Genomic DNA, 21,531 nt, shown 5'->3' on the forward strand with positions numbered 1-21,531 from the left:
AAACATAATATTGTATGTCTTAATCCTTCAGTTGCATGGTATTCTATAATGCACCTAGACCAGAGACATACGGATTTGAGATACTCTATGTTCCAAATAGGAAAAGGTGTACGTCAAGGTTGTATATTGTCACCTTGCTTATTTAACTTATATGCAGAGTACATCATGAGGAACGCTGGGCTGGAAGAAGCACAAGCTGGAATCAAGATTGCTGGGAGAAATATCAATAATCTCAGATATGCAGATGACACTACCCTTATGGCAGAAAGTGAAGAGGAACTCAAAAGCCTCTTGATGAAAGTGAAAGAGGAGAGTGAAAAGGTTGGCTTGAAGCTCAACATTCAGAAAACAAAGATCATGGCATCTGGTCCCATCACTTCATGGGAAATAGATGGAAAAACAGTGGAAACAGTGTCAGACTTTATTTTTTTGGGCTCCAAAATCACTGCAGATGCTGATTGCAGCCATGAAATTAAAAGACACTTGCTCCTTGGAAGGAAAGTTATGACCAACCTTGATAGTATATTAAAAAGCAGAGACATTACTTTGCCAACCAAGGTCCGTCTAGTCAAGGCAATGGTTTTTCCCGTGGTCATGTATGGATGTGAGAGTTGGACTGTGAAGAAGGCTGATCGCCGAAGAATCGATGCTTTTGAACTGTGGTGTTGGAGAAGACTCTTGAGAGTCCCTTATACTGCAAGGAGATCCAACCAGTCCATTCTAAAGGAGATCAATCCTGGATGTTCATTGGAGGGACTGATGCTAAAGCTGAAACTGCAATACTTTGGCCACCTCATGCGACGAGTTGACTCACTGGAAAAGACTCTGATGCTGGGAAAGGTTGGGGGCGGGAGGAGAAGGGGACGACGGAGAATGAGATGGCTGGATGGCATCGCCGACTCAATGGACATGAGTTTGAGTGTACTCCGGGAGTTGGTGATGGACAGGGAGGCCTGGCGTGCTGTAATTCATGGCGTCGCAGAGAGTCGGACACGACTGAGCGACTGATCTGATCTGATCTGATGTTAAAGGGATACAAAGTAACCAAGTTTTAAAATGTAATCTTGTCTCCATGTTTCTATGTGTAATTTTATAATCCCAGAAACAGAATAATTGAAAGGAACCAATATATAATGAACAGTATTTTGCTATAGAAGTTCCTAAAAAAGCTGAGCTACAGTTTGCCTCTCTTTCCACAGATTTATTTTCTGAAATACTGGTTATAATTAAGCATTAGCAAATACATTACTATGGGCTTCCTAAAAAAGAAATTCTCAGATCTTATTTTATTTTTTGCTTCTTAAATTAATTGAAGAAAACAGAAGAAAAGGAAAGGAAAAGTATAAACTTCTTCTCATACCCTGATTTTATTATTTCGAAAATTATGAAATTATTTTAAGATTTTATTACTTAAAAGGGTATTAGTTACCCTAAAAGAGTTAATTAGTCACAAGTATTTATTAAGGATCTACTTATCAGCACTATGCTATGTCTTGTTGAGTTTGCAAAAACATAGAATACATAATTTTTATCCTTGGGAAGTTCATAATCTAGTAAGGAAGATTATGGCATCACCAACTCAATGGACATGAGTTTGAGTGAACTCCGGGAGTTGGTGATGGACAGGGAGGCTTGGCGTGCTGTGATTCATGGGGTCGCAAAGAGTTGGACACGACTGAGCGACTGAAGTGAACTGAACTGACTGAACACCTTCACTTTCACACATTGGAGAAGGAAGTGGCAGCCCACTCCAGTGTTCTTGCCTGGAGAATCCCAGGGACGGCGGAGCCTGGTCGGCTGCCGTCTATGGGGTCACACAGAGTCAGACACGACTGAAGCGACTTAGCAGCAGCAGCAAGCATTAAAATAGTAACACAGTGAATATTGTTGGAGTTAAAAAATTTTAAAACCAAAAAAGATTTTATAATTTAATTCAGCTTCTCATTTTACTGATGAAGAAATAGCAGTCTGGACTAGTTACCTCAGAAATCTGCCCAGAGTCACACTCCTGGGTCATGTCAGAACCAGGTTTGGAACCCACATTTCATGACTGTAGTTGAGTGTTTTCCGTTTGGAAACACCTGTGAGCCTATGTGGAGTGGGCTACATTCAAGACGTGTGGAAACAAGTGAGATGCTGAAGGGAATGGATAGGTGGTAGAGTGTTCCCTAGGGCAGAGAGCTTAGGAGATTTGGGAAGAATAAAGAGAGCGGCCTAATGAGAGTGGAAGGCACATAGTAGTAATTGTTAGTAACCTGGGGTTGGATTAGGGGGATCCTTGAAAACCATGTTGTTTTTATGCTGTAGACACTGGAGTGCCTATATAGATTTCTCAAACAGAATGACTTGATAACAATTGTATTTTGGGAAGATCCTTCTGTGATGGTGAGCATGAAGGGGGCAGAAAGGCAGGGTAGGTTGAGTTATGAGGTTGTCATAGTAGGAATGAAATAGAAAATTCAAATCAGCAAGGCATAGCTGGGGGAAAAGTAATAGATTTTAGTTTAATACAGAGAATGAAGGGAAGAAGAACATAGAAGAATAGTGTTTCCGTGGACAGAAACAATCATTTGGATGAGGACTAAGATGAATTGGATTTTTGTGTGTGTGTGAAATTAAGTTGTAAAGGACTTTGAAAATCATCTGTGCTGAATTTGAAGATAATATTAGGTTATATAGGTGAATATATTCCTTTGGGGATTAGAAATATAGCAGTAAATTGAAAGGACCAAAGTATAGATTTTTAGAATCTTGTCTGAATGATCATGTTGAAATTATTAAGGTATATGAGCTTACTAAAGAAACAGGGATAGAAATAAACAGTAGAAGATATTGAAGGGGTGAGGGAGAAGTAAAGCAACTAAAAAGGAGACAGAAAATGTGGAGGGAAAATAGTTAAGAGCACCATCAGCTTTGGTCCCACATAGACCTAGGTTGAAGTTCATCCTTTACCATCCTTTATTATTGAGTAAGGAATCTTTTTTTATAGACTCATTTTTTTTCTTATGTAAAATGAAATAGTAATAGTACCTACATTTTTAGGTAAGAATTACTGTGATCATTAAATAAAGTCAATGAAGAGCTTAGTTCAGTGCTTCCTCAGGTATAGTCAATAAACCTTATAAGGTAGAATCTACCTTATAAAGAATCTTCAAAGAATAAAGGATTGCCACTGGGTCTGAAAAATAAAAAAGAGACTAACAAATAATTCAGCTAAAAGGTGAATTTTGGATAGAGCAGTATAATAGAGTCATAGTACAGTCATAGCACATTTCTGTGTAGGTTGTATAGTAGTAAGTCAGCTTTGAAGTATAATTAAGTATATTTTGAGTCAAAGAATAAGGACCTAGGAAGCTTTTCTTATTTGTTTTCTTGATATTAAAAAGATTAATGCTGAGTGCTAATGAAGGCTCACCGTAAATGTATTAACATTTAATCTAAAATATCATTTTCGGTTTTCATTTGAGAGTTTTCTGTAATTTTTGGACAGTCAGTAATGAAGGCTTTTTTTAAAAATTCTAATTCAGGGTTAATAATCACTTGTACCAGTTGTGTACACTTAGAAGCTGACAGGTTATCTGTGTGCATTTTTCAGTTATACAAATAAATGTTTTTGAGTGGAAGGCTACTTATACTGAGGTTTATAAACAGTGGTATGGAATATGACTTAAATTTAATAGCAATGGTGGTGGTATAGTCGCTAAGTTGTATCTGATTCTTGTGACTCCATGGGCTGTAGCCTGCTAGGCTTCTCTGTCCACAGGATTTTCCAGGCAAGAATACTGGAGTGAGTTGCCATTTCCTTCTCCAGGGGATCTTCTTGACCCAGGAATTGAACCCTGGTCTACCCCATTGCAGGTAGATTCTGTACCGACTGAGCTACGAGGGAAGCCCTTAATAGCCATAATATAGCTGAATTTGTAATTGTCAGGGCTCTATTGCTTAGAATGAATTCTTGGCACCAAATTCCACTGGAATAGAGGTGAGTGAAATAGAAATGGACATTTTTTTCCGGTTCCATTTTTATCCTATATTTTCTGGAATATATGGACTTACTTTTTCACAGTAGACTCTAGTGGTTCCTCACATTGTTAATAATATTACCTAAATGATATTACAACTTGTGACATTTTCTATTAGTAATTCTTTCATAAATGTTTCAGAAATCATGAGCTTTTTGTCTTTTTGTGGCGTCTAATCATAGAGAATCCCAGGGACGGTGGAGCCTGGTAGGCTTCCGTCTATGGGGTCACACAGAGTCGGACATGACTGAAGTGACTTAGCAGCAATCATAGTTTGTTTGAAAAATAAACATAGTAAAAATAAAATAAAAAAGAAATTTTCCTGACTAAAAAAACAGTGAGTTTTTAAAAACTATTTTCATAAACTCAGTCCTTTTGATTTGGTACATTTAGGGGGACTATGTATATTGTAGTATCCTATTGGCTGACTGTGTTTTTATTCTTGTCATATAAAAGGGAATTTTTTGTTATTTTGAGGAGAAAATGGAGAAATGTTTGTTTAAACATCCTTATTATTCTTGCCATTCATCTATTTTAATCACAAATTAATTTTATTTCTCAATTTTACTTGTTAGATAAATTGAGATCTTTAGAAATCTTTTGGCCTTGTTACAGACCAAGATTGTGTTTTATATCTTTCATCTTTTGAGATTGTGTGAAACAGCAAAATAAAGGGAATTAGAACTAAGCTAGTAATTTGTAACTAATGTGAAAGAAATTAGTAGAAGTCCGAATAGTGTAAACCTATATAGAGCAACTAACACACACATATGTACAGTGTTTATTGCTTTTGAGTCACGAATTTAAAAGGCATAGAGCATCGTTAATCGTGAAAATCCACATAAAGAAAGAAGGAAATAATAGTAGGAAGTCTGTTCAGTTGAATTCAACAAACATTTTTTAGAGAACTATCATTCTGGAAAAGCACTGTGATCCTGATGCTGCTGATCCAGAAACATACTTCGAGGACCACTGTTACAAATTTTGGCAGACCCATTTGAAGTTATCCAGATGAGAATGAGAAGGAAGGCTTTTTAACTTAAGAAAGCGATCTTTGACTTCTGGACATCTGTGGTCTTGTTTACCACAGTGGTTTTGTGTTATGAACCTGGCCACCATTTCAGTATGTTTTCATCTAAACTTTCTATTCTTTGTTCATTTATTCAGTAAATGTTTATTAAATATCTAATAAGGCATATTTAGAACTGGAGATGAAGAGTAAGACAGACATATCTTGCATAGCTCTTGCTGTCATGGAGCTTACATTCTCCGGGGGGCCATATATAGGTAAATAGGGAATCAGGCAAATGATGTAGTTGCCAGTCGAAGTATGTCTATGAAGGGCACAAACAAGGGGAAGAAGATTGAGAGTATCAGAGACCAGACTCTGTTAGGCATGGTGGTCTCTGAAGAGATGACATTGACAAATGAAACAACAGACAAAGAATTAATCTCCAAAATATATAAGCAGCTCCTGCAGCTCAATTCCAGAAAAATAAACGACCCAATCAAAAAATGGGCCAAAGAACTAAACAGACATTTCTCCAAAGAAAACATACAAATGGCTAACAAACACATGAAGAAATGCTCAACATCACTCATAATCAGAGAAATGCAAATCAAAACCACAATGAGATACCATTATACACCAGTCAGAATGGCTGCTATCCAAAAGTCTACATGCAGTAAATGCTGGAGAGGGTGTGGAGAGAAAGGAACCCTCTTACGCTGTTTGTGGGAATGCAAACTAGTACAGCCACTATGGAGAACAGTGTGGAGATTCCTTAAAAACTGGAAATAGAACTGCCATATGATCCAGCAATCGCACTCCTGGGCATACACACCGAGGAAACCAGAATTGAAAGAGACACACGTACTCCAGTGTTCATCGCAGCACTGTTTGTAATAGCCAGGACATGGAAGCAACCTAGATGTCCATCTGCAGACGAATGGATAAGGAAGCTTTGGTACATTTACACAATGGAGTATTACTCAGCCATTAAAAAGAATGCATTTGAATCAGTTCTAATGAGGTGGATGAAACTGGAGCCTATTATACAGAGTGAAGTAAGCCAGAAAGAAAAACACTAATACAGTATACTAACGCATATATATGGAATTTAGAAAGATGGAAATGATAACCGTGTATACGAGACAGCAAAAGAGACACAGATGTATAGAACAGTCTTTGGGACTCTGTGGGAGAGGGTGAGGGTGGGATGGTTTGGGAGAATGGCAATGAAACATGTATATTATCATATGTGAAACGAATCACCAGTTCAGGGTCAATGAATGATACAAGATGCTCAGTGCTGGTGTGCGGGGATGACCCAGAGGGAGGATAAGGAGAGGAGGGGGGAGGGGGGTTCAGGAAGGGGAACTCATATACACCCGGGGCGGATTCATGTCAGTGTATGGCAAAACCAACCAATATAATATTGTAAAATAATTAGCCTCCAATAAAAAAAAATAAAAAAATAAACCCTTAAAAAAATTTGAATTTGAAACCTCAGAAAAGAGAAGGAACTAGGTTTACTGATAGGAGCAGGGTATTATTTTAGTAGACACAGTTAAATATTTATAGACCCTAAGGCAAGATGAAAACCTTTATTCTAGGAACTGAAAGTAGACTCAGTTCAGTTCAGTTCAGTCACTCAGTCGTGTCCGACTCTCCCCGACCCCATGAATCACAGCACGCCAGGCCTCCCTGTCCATCACCAACTCCCGGAGTACACTCAAACTCATGTCCACAGAGTCGGTGATGCCATCCAGCCATCTCATTCTCTGTCGTCCCCTTCTCCTCCCGCCCCCAACCTTTCCCAGCATCAGAGTCTTTTCCAGTGAGTCAACTCGTCGCATGAGGTGGCCAAACTAGCCCGCTTGTAAATATGGGGAAGAGGTAAGGCAGAAAGAGGAGAGAGATTAAGGGCAATCCTTGGCTTTCTGGTTTATGTAAATAGATGAATGATGGTCTTGTTTATGGAAATGAGAAGAGTGTGTGTGTGTGTGTGTAGGGTCAGGGGGAACTCAGCTGTGTTTTGAAACTTTGGTCAAAGAAGCAGTCTGTTAAGGTAATTAAAATCATTGCTACATTAAAGTCAGATTATGCAGTAAGATTACACAGAAAGGGCTTTCATTATTGCTAGGAAGATTAAGAAATTCCCTAATTTTGGGGGTGTTTAAAGCAATATTGGTACCCACAAAGATTAAAAAGTTTAAAAGTCAAGTGAAAGATTGAAATTATTAAGCAAATGGAAAAATGGCAGATTTTCCAGAAAGTAAATGAAAATATAAAATAATATGTAATCATATAGATTGTTGGTAAGAGAGCCATTTGGCTCTTCAGAGAGTATAGAAAATAATTACCATAGATACAGAATATCTAACATGATAGTTGAAATATGAAATGTTAATATTCATAGAGGATACTAAAGGGACAGTGTCAGAATTGAAAGGAAAAAGCAGTTTCTATGACCTAAAAATCTTAGCAGACTCCTTGAGAATAAAATGTAAATGCCTAAAATAGTTTTTAAAATCTGGGTTTAGCTAGCTCAGTGCTCTAGAATTTCAGTGACTACTCATTAAAATGAAAGTCAGTCTTGTTTTTATTTTTCATGTGATATTTCCCAGATCTCCAAGGGACCATAGAAGGATTTAAATAATCCATATCCTTATGAAAGTGAATTATAGGCGTCCTTGAATTTAATAAGGGTAAAGACTTTCCAAGTAGTCTTTAAACTCATAAGTTCAATTTAAACTTGTGACTTTCTTGCAGAAGAAAGCTCTGTTCTGAGAGAACACTGTTTACATTTAAAAGAAATAGACATTGGTGTTTTGTTCACCAGAGTATGTATTCATCATACTTAACCACAATGCCAGAATACGTAGTAAACATTTAGTCTATAGTTGAATGAATATGTGAATGAATGAATATAAATTTCAATTCATTCACTTTTGGACTTTCTGGAAAGCTGATAATCTACAAAGCAGTTCATTTGTGGTGTGTGAGGAGATCTCTCTCCCTTTAGTGTGGTCAAGTATTGTACAGTAGTAGGGTTGCCTGGAAAATCCCATGGATGGAGGAGCCTGGTAGGCTGGAGTCCATGGGGTCGCTCAGAGTCAGACACGACTGAGCGACTTCACTTTCACCTTTCACTTTCATGCATTGGAGAGGGAAATGGCAACCCACTCCAGTATTCTTGCCTGGAGAATCCTGGGGACTGCGGCGCCTGGTGGGCTGCCGTCTATGGGGTCGCACAGAGTCAGACACGACTAAAGCGACTTAGCAGCAGCAGCAGCAGCAGGGTTATACCTAGGCTTCCCTGGTGGCTCAAATGGTAAAGGATCCTCCTGCGATGCAGGAGTCCTGGGTTCGATTCCTGGGTTGGGAAGATCCTCTGGAGGAGTGCATGGCAACCCATGCCTGGAGAATTTCATAGACAGAGGAGCCTGTTGGTTTACAGTCTATAGGGTTGCAAAGTCAGACACAACTGAGTGACTAACACTTTCACTTTTGGTGCTATACCTAAATAGTATTAGTGTTGATCAGAAATGGGGTAGAATATTTTTGAGATTGTATTTCCATGCATTACAGAGGAGACTGGTCTTATTTCAAGCCAAATATAAATTCCTTTTATAATTTGTATAAATTTTAATTATTTTGATCAGTCTACTATTTACAGCTAATGTTGACTGTGTTGTTCTATGTTCCAAATATGAAAAGATTAAATTCATGATGCTTTTGAGAAGAAATACTATTAGAAATAGTTATATGGATAATGAGATATCCCAGGACCTCATTTTACTTGAATTATTTTTGAAAGTTCAGTAGATGAACTTATTACTCTGCTGCTGCTGCTGCTAAGTCACTTCAGTTGTGTCCGACTCTGCGTGACCCCATAGACGGCAGCCCACCAGGCTCCCCCGTCCCTGGGATTCTCCAGGCAAGAACATTGGAGTGGGTTGCCATTTCCTTCTCCAACTTATTACTCTAGTCACGTGTAAAAAAATGACAGCTATTCCTACCTGGTCCATAGTTCTACGTTAAAAAAAAAACCTAGCATGTTAGTTCTTTTTTTTGACTTCCTAGTTATGTATCCATACTTCCCTTATTTTGCTTAGTTATGTATCTGACTTTTTCCCCCCTGAAGCCCTTGATGAAAATCAACTTTCTTCTAGAATAATTAAAATTAACTTGGGCTCCTTTTTCTCATGATCTTGTTTTTTAGTGATTATTTCTCAAAATTTGTTTCCATGAATTTTGTTAATTTTATGTAGCCATATTTTAGTGGTTTGTCATTTCACCTCCAGCCAACCTTTCTGGATTAATGTTGCTGGTTTACTCTAACCTCTGGGATAGAGCCTCATAATAATGTAGATGTAGAACATTACATAAAGAACACTCTTTAGTGTTTAGCAGCATCAACTTTTATTCTAGCAACAGTGAAGAGAATCATTATTTACCAAAAGAAAATAGATTCAGCAGAGATCTGTTAGAATGACTATGTTATGTGCTATTATTAGTTTTTAAAAGTTATATGATAATTCTCAAGGATTGAGCTGCTTTTAATGTTTTTTAATGAGAAAACATTTTATGGGCTTTTAGCCAGGGAAGTTTATATATAAATGGTAATAGAAGAACAGTGTAACATTTATGAACTTGGAGGCAGTATGATGTAATGGACTCTGGGGCTTTGGGGTCAGATGCTTTGAATCTTGACCCTTTCACTTAATAGCTTTGTAACTGTGGGCCAGTTACTTGACCTCTTTGGACCTCAACTTCTTGTTTTGCAAAATGGAAATAATATGATTTATTTGCCAGAATCTTGAGAGAATTAAATGCAAGTATATACATAAAGTGTCTAATGAAACTTTTGGCATATATAGATTTTTCTGCAAAGACAAATAGATCCTATTGGTAAGTATAGAAAGGGAGATGTGAAAATATTTCTTCATGATTTACTAGAGGTTTATGCTCATAGATCTCTATACTGTCTTAACCTAATGATCCATAATGACTCCAACAAGCAAGTGTGTTTTAAGAAGGTGTGGAATTATTACTCTTTTGTTCACTTTGTTTTTTTTTTAAATTTTTTAATATTTATTTAATAAATGGTACAAAGCACAATGCCAAAAACATGAACAGTTAAAATTTCACCAAATAAAAAAAATGTTATAGAATACACAGTTGCAAAAAGCTACATTAAGTTATTTTACAACTTTTGTTCACTTTGAACAGAAAGTCAGTTTGTGCTCTAAGGTCCCTGGCAAAGATGGAGGATGGGCAAGGGGAGTTTAGTGGGCCCCTGGTTCCACTTCCACCTGTATTTTTGTTTTACCTTTTGTATTTCTGTAGAGGATGTTGTTTGAACAAAAGAATCAGTGTTTTTCAAAAAAGTTTGGAAAAACAAGAGCAGACTCTAGCACACTATTCCTTGACTTCCCTTTCTGTCAGGTGATACTCTATTTTCTCCTTAGCCTTGGCAGGGCAAGGAGGAAGGAGGAGTTTCCCAGGTTGTCTCTTGGTTTAGTTCTCAGCCAACAAACCATCATAGAAGAAGGTCCCTATGTAAAGAAGGCACTCCTGGTGGAACAGTTCCTTGAACTGCTTAGCCCTGGGGCTGATCTCCACCCATGCAGAGGCACATTGTGGGCCATCATCAGAAATTTTCCAACTTTGAAATAACTAAAACAGACATCTTACCTCTGATTCAGTTCAGTTCAGTTCAGTCGCTCAGTCGTGTCCGACTCTCCGCGACCCCATGAATCACAGCACGCCAGGCCTCCCTGTCCATCACCAACTCCCTGAGTTCACTCAAACTCATGTCCACAGAGTCGGTGATGCCATCCAGCCATCTCATTCTCGGTCGTCCCCTTCTCTTCCCGCCCCCAACCTTTCCCACCATCAGAGTCTTTTCCAGTGAGTCAACTCGTCGCATGAGGTGGCCAAAGTATTGCAGTTTCAGCTTTAGCATCAGTCCTTCCAATGAACACCCAGGATCGATCTCCCTTAGAATGGACTGGTTGGATCTCCTTGCAGTATAAGGGACTCTCAAGAGTCTTCTCCAGCACCACAGTTCAAAAGCATCAATTCTTCGGTGATCAGCTTTCTTCACATTCCAACTCTCACATCCATACGTGACCATGGGAAAGACCATAGCCTTGACTAGACGGACCTTTGTTGGCAAAGTAATGTCTCTGCTTTTTAATATATTATCAAGGTTGGTCATAACTTTCCTTCCAAGGAGTAAGCGTCTTTTAATTTCATGGCTGCAATCAGCATCTGCAGTGATTTTGGAGCCCAAAAAAGTAAAGTCTGACACTGTTTCCACTGTTTTTCCATCCATTTCCCATGAAGTGATGGGACCAGATGCCATGATCTTTGTTTTCTGAATGTTGAGCTTCAAGCCAACTTTTTCACTCTCCTCTTTCACTTTCATCAAGAGGCTTTTGAGTTCCTCTTCACTTTCTGCCATAAGAGTAGTGTCATCTGCATATCTGAGATTATTGATATTTCTCCCAGCAATCTTGATTCCAGCTTGTGCTTCTTCCAGCCCAGCGTTCCTCATGATGTACTCTGCATATAAGTTAAATAAGCAAGGTGACAATATACAGCCTTGACGCACTCCTTTTCCTATTTGGAACCAGTCGGTTGTTCCATGTACAGTTCTGACTTTTGCTTCCTGACCTGCATACAGGTTCTCAAGAGGCAGGTCAGGTGGTCTGGTATTCCCATCTCTTTCAGAATTTTCCACAGTTTATTGTGATCCACACAGTCAAAGGTTTTGGCATAGTCAATGAAGCAGAAATAGATGTTTTTCTGGAACTCTCTTGGTTTCTCCATGATCCAGCGGATGTTGGCAATTTGATCTCTGGTTCCTCTGCCTTTTCTAAAACCTGCTTGAACATCTCGGAGTTCACGGTTCACATATTGCTGAAGCCTGGCTTAGAGAATTTTGAGCATGACTTTACTAGCGTGTGAGATGAGTGCAATTGTGCGGTAGTTTGAGCATTCTTTGGCCTTGCCTTTCTTTGGGATTGGAATGAAGACTGACCTTTTCCAGTCCTGTGGCCACTGCTGAGTTTTCCAAATTTGCTGGCATATTGAGTGCAGCACTTTCACAGCATCATCTTTCAAGATTTGAAATAGCTCAATTGGAACTCCATCACCTCCACTAGCTTTGTTCATAATGATGCTTTCTAAGGCCCACTTGACCTCACATTCCAAGATGTCTGGCTCTAGGTCAGTGATCACGTTATCGTGACTATCTTGCTCATGAAGATCTTTTTTGTACAGTTCTTCTGTGTATTCTTGCCACCTCTTCTTAATATCTTCTGCTTCTGTTAGGTCCATACCATTTCTGTCCTTTATCGAGCCCACCTTTGCATGAAATGTTCCCTTGGAATCTCTAATTTTCTTGAAGAGATCTCTTATTTTTCCTATTCTGTTGTTTTCCTCTATTTCTTTGCATTGATCACTGAGGAAGGCTTTCTTATCTCTCCTTGGTATTCTTTGGAACTCTGCATTCAGATGCTTATATCTTTCTTTTTCTCCTTTGCTTTTCGCTTCTCTTCTTTTCACAGCTATTTGTAAGGCCTCCTCAGACAGCCATTTTGCTTTTTTGCATTTCTTTTCCATGGGGATGGTCTTGGTCCCTGTCTCCTGTACAATGTCACGAACCTCCGTCCAATACCCAGTTGTGGATGTGACTGATGATAGAAGCAAGGTCCGCTGCTGTAAAGAGCAATATTGCATAGGAACCTGGAATGTTAGGTCCATGAATCAAGGCAAATTGGAAGTGGTCAAACAGGAGATGGCAAGAGTGAACGTAGACATTCTAGGAATCAGTGAATTAAAATGGACTGGAATGGGTGAATTTAACTCAGATGACCATTATATCTACTACTGTGGGCAGGAATCCCTTAGAAGAAATGGAGTAGCCATCATGGTCAACAAAAGAGTCCGAAATGCAGTACTTGGATGCAATCTTAAAAATGACAGAATGATTTCTGTTCATTTCCAAGGCAAACCATTCAATATTACAGTAACCCAGGCCTATGCCCCAACCAGTAACGCTGAAGAAGCCGAAGTTGAACGGTTCTATGAAGACCTACAAGACCTTTTAGAACTAACACCCAAAAAAGATGTTCTTTTCATTATAGGGGACTGGAACGCAAAAGTAGGAAGTCAAGAAACACCTGGAGTAACAGGCAAATTTGGCCTTGGAGCACGGAATGAAGCAGGGCAAAGGCTAATAGAGTTTTGTCAAGAGAACGCACTGGTCATAGCAAACACCCTCTTCCAACAACACAAGAGAAGACTGTACACGTGGACATCACCAGATGGTCAACACCGAAATCAGATTGATTATATTCTTTGCAGCCAAAGATGGAGAAGCTGTATACAGTTAGCAAAAACAAGACCAGGAGCTGACTGTGGCTCAGATCATGAACTCCTTATTCCCAAATTCAGACTGAAATTGAAGAAAGTAGGGAAAACTACTAGACCATTCAGGTATGACCTAAATCAAATCCCTTATGATTATACAGTGGAAGTGAGGAATAGATTTAAGGGACTAGATCTGATAGATAGAGTGCCTGATGAACTCTGGACGGAGGTTCGTGACATTGTACCTCTGATTACTTTTCCCTAATTGCCCTTATTGAGAACTCTCTTGTTGTTTAGTTTCTTAGTCGTATCCAGCTCTTTGCGACCCCATGGACTGCAGCACACCAGGCTTCCCAGTCTTTCACTATCTTCCAGAGTTTGCTCAAACTCACACTCATTGAATCGGTGATGCCTTCCAGCTATCTCATCCTCTGTCGTTCCCTTCTCTTCCTGCCCTCAGTCTGTCTCAGCATCAGGGTCTTTTCCAGTGAATCACTTTTTGCATCAGGTGGCCAAAGTATTGGAGCTTCAGCTTCAACATCAGTCCTTCCAATGAACATCAGGATTGGTTTCCTTTAGGATTTACTGGTTTGATCTCCTTGCAGTCCAAGGGACTCTCAAGAGCCTTCTTCAACACCACAGTTCAAAAACCTCAGTTCTTTGGGGCTCAGCCTTCTTTATGGTCCAACTCTCACATCCATACACGACTACTGGAAAAACCATAGCTTTGACTATATGGACCTTTGTTGGCAAAGTGATGTCTCTATTTTTTTTTATTTTTATTGGAGGCTAATTATTTTACAATATTATATTGGTTGGTTTTGCCATACATTGACATGAATCCGCCCTGGGTGTACGTGAGTTCCCCCTCCCGAACACTCTCTGACATAAATCACAGCAGGATCTTCCAAGACCCACCTCCCAGAATATTGGAAATAAAAGCAAAAATAAACAAATGGGACCTAATTAAAATCAAAAGCTTCTGCACAGCAAAGGAAACTATAAGCAAGGTGAAAAGACAGCCTTCAGAATGGGAGAAAATAATAGCAAATGATGCAACTGATAAAGGATTAATCTCCAAAATATACAAGCAGCTCCTGCAGCTCAATTCCAGAAAAATAAACGACCCAATCAAAAAATGGGCCAAAGATATCTCTACTTTTTAATATGCTGTCTAGCGGGAGACCCGGGTTCGATCCCTGGGTTAGGAAGATCCCCTGGAGAAGGAGATGGTAACCCACTCCAGTATTCTTGCCTGGAGAATCCCATGGACGGAGAAGCCTGGTAGGCTACAGTCCACGGGGTTGCAAAGAGTCGGACACGACTGAGCCACTGAACGGAACGGAACGGAAGGTTTGTCATAGCTTTTCTTCCAAGGAGCAGGCGTCTTTTAATTTCATGGCTGCAGTCACCATCTGCAGTGATTTTGGAGCCCAAGAAAATGAAGCCTGTCACTGTTTCCATTGTTTCCCCATCTATTTGCCATGAAGTCATGGGACCGGATGCCATGATCTTAGTTTTTTGAATGTTGAGTTTCAAGCCAGTTTTTTCACTCTACTCTTTCATCTTCCTCAAGAGGCTCTTTTTTGTTCCTCTTTGCTTTCTGCCATTAGGGTGGTGTCATCTGCATATCAGAGGATACTGATATTTCTGCCTACAATCTTGATTCCAGCTTTTGCTTCATCCAGCCCGGCATTTCACATGATATACTCTGCATGTAAGTTAAATAAGCAGGGTGACAATTGATGTACTCCTTTCCCAGTTTGGAACTGGTCCATTGTCCTTGTCTGGTTCTAATTGTTGCTTCTTGTCCAGGATACCGGTTTCTCAGGAGGCAGGTAAGGTGGTCTGGTATTTCCGTCTCTTTAAGAATTTTCCATAGTTTGTTGTGATCCACACAGTGAAAGGTTTTAGCATAGTCAAGTTTGGCCGGCTCTTCTTGTCCTTGGGGATTCTCCAGTCCAGAATACTGGAGTAGGTTGCTATGCCCTCCTCCAGGGGCTTTTCCCAATTCAGGGATCGAACCCAGGTCTCCCACATTGCAGGTGGATTCTTTACCGTCTGAGGCACCAGAGAAGCCCCATGAAGCAAAAGTGAACGCTTGAATTGACCTTTACTGTTTTCGTTTTCTTGTTTATCTAAGACTCAAATCTGTCACTTACTCTCTTTTCAGTGTCCTAGCCTTCCCTGAAACCACCAGCAAGAACTCTGCTTCTGGATAAACCTTTCTGACTTTACTCTGCCATCAGGCATTAAGTATTGCTGGAGAAAATAACACGCTGACTAATGGTGATGAGTTGCCCAATAGTTTCTTGAGTTCTGAGTTCCTTCTTTACCAGTTACTTCCCTCTCCTTCATTGTTCTCTCTGTTGGCGTCATACCATCGACATTTAAGTGTGTTCAAATGAGTCCAGGCATCAAATGGAAGTAACGAATCCATCTGCTATTTGAGATACCACCCTCTTTTTCATATTCTCACAGACTTTTTCAACAAGATGTTTATTTTCATGGTCTTTAGACCATTCCAGTGCTGCTTCTGCTTTGTAAATTTATTTTACCTTGCTGATTCATAGTGTTTAACAACTTTACTTTATGAGAGTCTCATATCCCCAGCGTTACATTCATATCATTGTTTCCTCTTTTCTCATTATATGTACTTCCTTCACTTCATCAGTCATACCTAAATTTTTTCTTACCTCTCTGGGTTTTTACAGGTTCTGTTTCTTCTACCTAGAAGACTCTCTCTTTGACTTCCCCAAGTCCTTGAGCATACTGTTCAGTTATCAAATGTCATTTCTTAAGAGATTTTCCGTGATCAGACCTGACCTATCGTAGTCCTCCTACTTTATACCTTTTTCTTTATAGCCCTTGTCACAATTGTTCAGTTCAGTTCAGTTCAGTTCAGTCGCTCAGTCGTGTCTGACTCTCCGCGACCCCATGAATCACAGCACGCCAGGCCTCCCTATCCATCACCAACTCCCGGAGTACACTCAAACTCATGTCCACAGAGTCGGTGATGCCATCCAGCCATCTCATTCTCTGTCGTCCCCTTCTCCTCCCGCCCCCAACCTTTCCCAGCATCAGAGACTTTTCCAGTGAGTCAACTCGTCGCATGAGGTGGCCAAAGTATTGCAGTTTCAGCTTTAGCATCAGTCCCTCCAATGAACATCCAGGATTGATCTCCTTTAGAATGGACTGGTTGGATCTCCTTTCAAAAGCATCGATTCTTCGGCGATCAGCTTTCTTCACAGTCCAACTCTCACATCCATACATGACCACAATTGTAGTAATTTATTTAATGTCTTTCTTCCTGTATCTTTTAATCTTAGCTTCTAGAGAGTAGGTATTTCATTGGTTATGGAGCCTGATATTTGTAAGGAGCTCTAGAAATTTTTGTTGAAGAAATGACTGAGTAAGTGAACAACTTTATTTCTCCATAGCTCTGTAGATCAGTATGTCTCTGACCTTATGAAACTTCTTTTTATTGACAGCATAATAAGTTTTAAGTGGAAGTTCAAAAGTTAGTTCCTCTACTAGAGTTACTAAGCAGTGTACTCAGTAGTGCATAACGGCTGCATAGCATATACACTTTTTCTTTACCAGTCTCTGCTGCTTTTTGCTTTTTAAAAAACAAGAAATGTGTGATAATTTCAAACTTTTTTATTAGGAAGCCGAGTATTTTGTTACTTACGGCATTTTAAATTAAATCACGTGTCTATTGACTGCAATTTAAGTGTACGCCCCTAAATGAAAAGCTAACATATAGATAGAAGATTTTTATCTATTTAAAAAAAATTTTTTTCCTAAAAATAAAATATTCTTTAAAAGCAGTTAAGAAATGCATATATCCAAAAGAGACAACAGTAATTCTGTTTTCTTCCTGTATTTTAGACTTTTATTAGACTTTTTCAGCCCCTAATACTCTAGTAAATAAATGTTACAGAACTTTTGTAATGAAGAACTATTTGACAGCTGAAAGTATAGCTAAAAGTATATAAGATAAATTAATGAGTATATAAAGGAGTGGATAGCAGTGACGTTGTACTCATTTTGTAAATTTCTCATTTCTACCCAAAATGATACTAGTATATGCAGTTAAGTACAATTGAATATTGCACAGAGATTGTACAATATATTATGTACAGAGATTACTTCCATGTATTATGGATTAGTAAATAGTGTCAAGTGAAATTCTGAAGATATTTAGTGTTTAAAATAACCATTATATTATTTCCACAGCTACTTTATTGCTATAAAAAAAATCACTATCAACCTATGCACATATGACTATGACGAAGAGTAACAGAATTTGAACTATCACTGCAAAGTAGATTAAATTATCTCTTAATTACTTCATGTATTGACATTTACATGTAACTATATTTTTGCTGCTGCTGCTGCTGCTGCTAAGTCGCTTCAGTCGTGTCCGACTCTGTGCGACCCCACAGATGGCAGCCCACCAGGCTCCTCTGTCCCTGGGATTCTCTAGGCTAGAACACTGGAGTGGGTTGCCATTTCCTTCTCCAGCTATGTTCCTAGCATATTCTGATTCAAACTCACAATGGAAATGTAGAAATGAATGCAGTTTATTTAACTGAGTTGAGAAAACATATTGTGGTAATTAAATTCTTTTTTTTTAAACATAGCTTTTGTGTAAGTTAAATTGCTGGCTTCCAAGTACTTTAAAACGACTGTATATTGTAAGTCAAATTTTCCTCTTAAATATTTCCTTTATATCTTATACTTTATTTTCTTTAAATTATAGCTCCATGTCTTGGGTGAAATTCTAAGAAGATAATAATGGACTCTTATCCTGTAATAATAAAAAAGTAGTGTGGTAATACAGGAGCCAAGTGACAGCTTTTCCCTCTAAGTATATAGATCCATATTCTGGATGGGTTTCTTTACGAGTGAGATGCATCTTTTTGTCAGATTATAGCAGAATGTTGACTCGGTCAGTTTCCACTAGCTGTAATGGAAACTAACCTAGATGAACTTTGGTACTTAATTTGCAGTAAGTGACTGGCTACTTGACCCCCCATTAAACTCATGGTGGAGAAACAAATATTAATAACTTGTCCATGACCTGCCATAGTCTACCCCAGAAGGTCAAATTTTGATTGTCTCCTGCTTATTGTTTGCCCAATCCAGAGATCAAACCAGGTCTCCTACATTGCAGGTGAACTCTTTACTATCTTAGCCACCAGGGAAGCCCCTTATTAAGCTTATCTGACTTAATTATGTTGTAGAGGCAGAATTTGTTTGGAGGGGAAGGAGATTGAGTTGATTTTTTCAGGAATTCTTTCTACTGGCATCGGAGCCAAGAGTTGATTCAGAATAATCAATTCTTGCCTGTTTTTTTTTGGCCATGCCATGTGGCATGTGGGATCTTCCCCAACCAGGGATTGAACCCAGGCCCCCTGCATTGGGAATGTGGAGTCTTAGCCACTGGACCATCATGGAAGTCCAGTTTTTATCCATTTTTTTAACCAATAATTATGTGATTTGGGAAATACCTTTGTTGTTGTTGTTTTTAATGAAGATGATCTATCAATCATATAATATCATGTTAAAAACATTATTTGCCACATAGTGACTTAAGCCATGCTTTTATCAGAATAATAAATCACATTTATCAAGGGCTTTTTATATGTTAGGGTTTATTCTAAGTGCCTAAAGTCTTACATCTACTGTGGAAGCCAGAATGCTACAGATCATCCCTCTCATAGCTCTTGCTATGGCTAGAGTTATGGCACATGATTTATGCTCAGATGGCTAGAAAACTCTGCATGAAACTTCACATCTGAAAAAAGCAATACAAAGAAACAGGGGACAGTTACAAATGAAGCACTGGTACCAGCAGTGGGAGTGGTGCCAGCATTCTCGGCAGAGGCTTCCTAAGCCAACTTTTCTTTCCTTAAGCGTGGATTTTGGTGGCAGTTCTAGCCTCCTAGTGCTCTTTAGTTCCAGCTTGTTTCCCAAGTCTATTTCTTCAGCTTGTTTGTGTGTCCTTTTCTGCTTAACTTAACAGAAATTGCACTGTTCTTGCGGCCAAGAACTCTGGTACAATTATTAGTGGCAATAATTGGGCTTAATCTTTAACTATTTGGAAATACATTCCATTTGTTTTGGTAGCCACAGCTGTCAAAACCCTGAGTTTCAGTTAACACAATAAAAGGGAATTTGAAAGGGGGAAAATATAAGTTTTAATTATTTCAGTGGTGGTATCAGAGGGAAACAATGAGCATCTAATTAAGAACACTTCTCAATAAATTGTGCATATATTTCAGCACTCTAAAAACCTTCAAGCATTGTTTTTGTAGTTGTTATTTTTGTTCACATCATTTTTATTTTGCAAAGAGGTAATTTGTGTTGGGGATATATTTCTGGTATTCTGAAATACATCCCTTTGAAGAATCCACCCCTTCCTTGCTCTTAAGGGTAAGGCCACACCCACCAGCTGACTCAGAGATGGTGTGTGTAACCTACACCTAATCAGTCAGCACGCTGTGTCTCGTTCCACGCACTGAGGGCTGATCGGATGAGTATATATCAGTGTACATTGAAAGATGGCTGTAGCAGCTTCAAGTACTACAGCCTCACACATCACATATGACTTGAGAAGGAGGCCACCGTGTCAGAAAGTAGAACTGAGAGGATAGACTGAGAGACATCTGGGACATATGTCGTCTGTAGGGAGTACTTGCTGGAGAAAAAAGTCATCACCAAGGAAAGCAAAATCAAACATTGTGGAGTCCCGATGATATATCTTGAAGCCTAAATCCAGCAATGCCTGAGGCCATTCCCATTTCTACACTTTGAATCCTTTGAGCCAGTACATCACCTTTTTACTTATGCTAGTTTAGGACTAGGTATCTGTCCTTGGCAACCAAGAGTCCTAGTTTCTTTGGAATGTAAATGCTAAATTATTTGAATTGGCATCATAGACTTTTGCCACCATATTTTTAAGAGTAACTTTTTATTTATAAGTTGCATATTTTTTGTACATAAAATACTAATAAGGAAAAGCAACTAATGCTTGAAGGTGAAGAACTAATACAGAAAGAAATGAGCATGAAAATTCAAACCTTAAATTCTAGAAAACTTTGAGATAGCTGCATTTTTACTTTCTGTATGACTTCCTTGTAAAATACAAGTTGAGAAACAAAAACTTGAAAATAATATTTAAGTCCTGTAAAATGTATATTTTAAAAAGTCAAATTATTATTATCATTTTTAATTTTTATTTAATAAATGGTACAAAGCACAATGCCAAATTAAAAGTCAAATTAAACACATTTCAAACATTTACTGAATTTGATTTGTAATAAGCGCTTTGCTACATTTTATGCTCTATTATTGCCTTTTCTATAACTTTCTAAAGTTTTGACATTATAACGTGGTTTTCTGTCAAACATCATGACTGAAAATATGAGCTTATGGATGAGAGTCATGGCTATTTCCAGATTTTTGTACATAAATATTTTAAATAGGAAAATATGTTTATTAATATTGCCTTTAACAGTCCAAACTTTATTCAGTATCCTTATATTTTCCTTTTGCTGATCATTCTTGATCTGAAATTGAAAGTGATTTTCTTCATTTCCTTCTTGTTTGGAATGGATAAAGAAAAGAACTAATGAAAGCGCTCCATGCTTTCAAAGATGACCTCAAGAGCAAACTCTCAGACACCCATGTTAGTCCAGATAGTTTTGGGTTTGCATGTCAGAGATCTGATACAAATTAACTTAATCAAAATTTACTGGCTCAAACAGCTACTAGGAAACAGGAGATGAATCTCTAACCTCAATCATGGTGGGATGCAGAGGTTCAAGCGATATCACCAGGGCTTTGTCTCCACATTGTTCAATTTTGCTTTCCTCTGTGATGACTATTTTCCGGCAACTGCTCCCTGTGGACTGTGTGTCCAAATGTCTATCATTCTTAGAGTTCCAGGCTTCAGATAAATGTGAATGACTGTCGTTTTCCCCCGTGACAAATATGTGGGGGTGGGGACCCAAATAACTGTTGACCTTGCTTAGTTCTCATGGCCACCAGGTTTGGGGGATGGAAGGCCCCATGACTGATGGCTCTGTCAGTATCACACTGAATGGAATTGTA

The 21,531-nt window shown here is 38.7% G+C and overlaps 1 protein-coding gene across 3 annotated transcripts in view; it reads left to right on the top strand.

Moving 5' to 3' along the window:
* COMMD10 (COMM domain containing 10) overlaps positions 1 to 21,531 on the top strand; it is a 197,763-nt gene that overhangs the window by 79,988 nt on the left and 96,244 nt on the right. The window contains exon 1 of one of the 3 annotated variants that reach the window (XR_016038056.1): positions 12,445 to 15,127. The exons of the other annotated variants lie outside the window; for them this stretch is intronic. The gene's annotated coding sequence lies outside the window, so the exon portion shown is untranslated. Of the gene's footprint in view, positions 1 to 12,444; positions 15,128 to 21,531 lie in introns of those variants that run through there. 3 annotated transcript variants of the gene reach the window in all.

This window comes from Moschus berezovskii, chromosome 8 (assembly GCF_049115385.1).
Source record: "Moschus berezovskii isolate FMDL1 chromosome 8, NW_MosBer_1.0, whole genome shotgun sequence".
Taxonomy (NCBI): Eukaryota; Metazoa; Chordata; class Mammalia; order Artiodactyla; family Moschidae; genus Moschus; species Moschus berezovskii.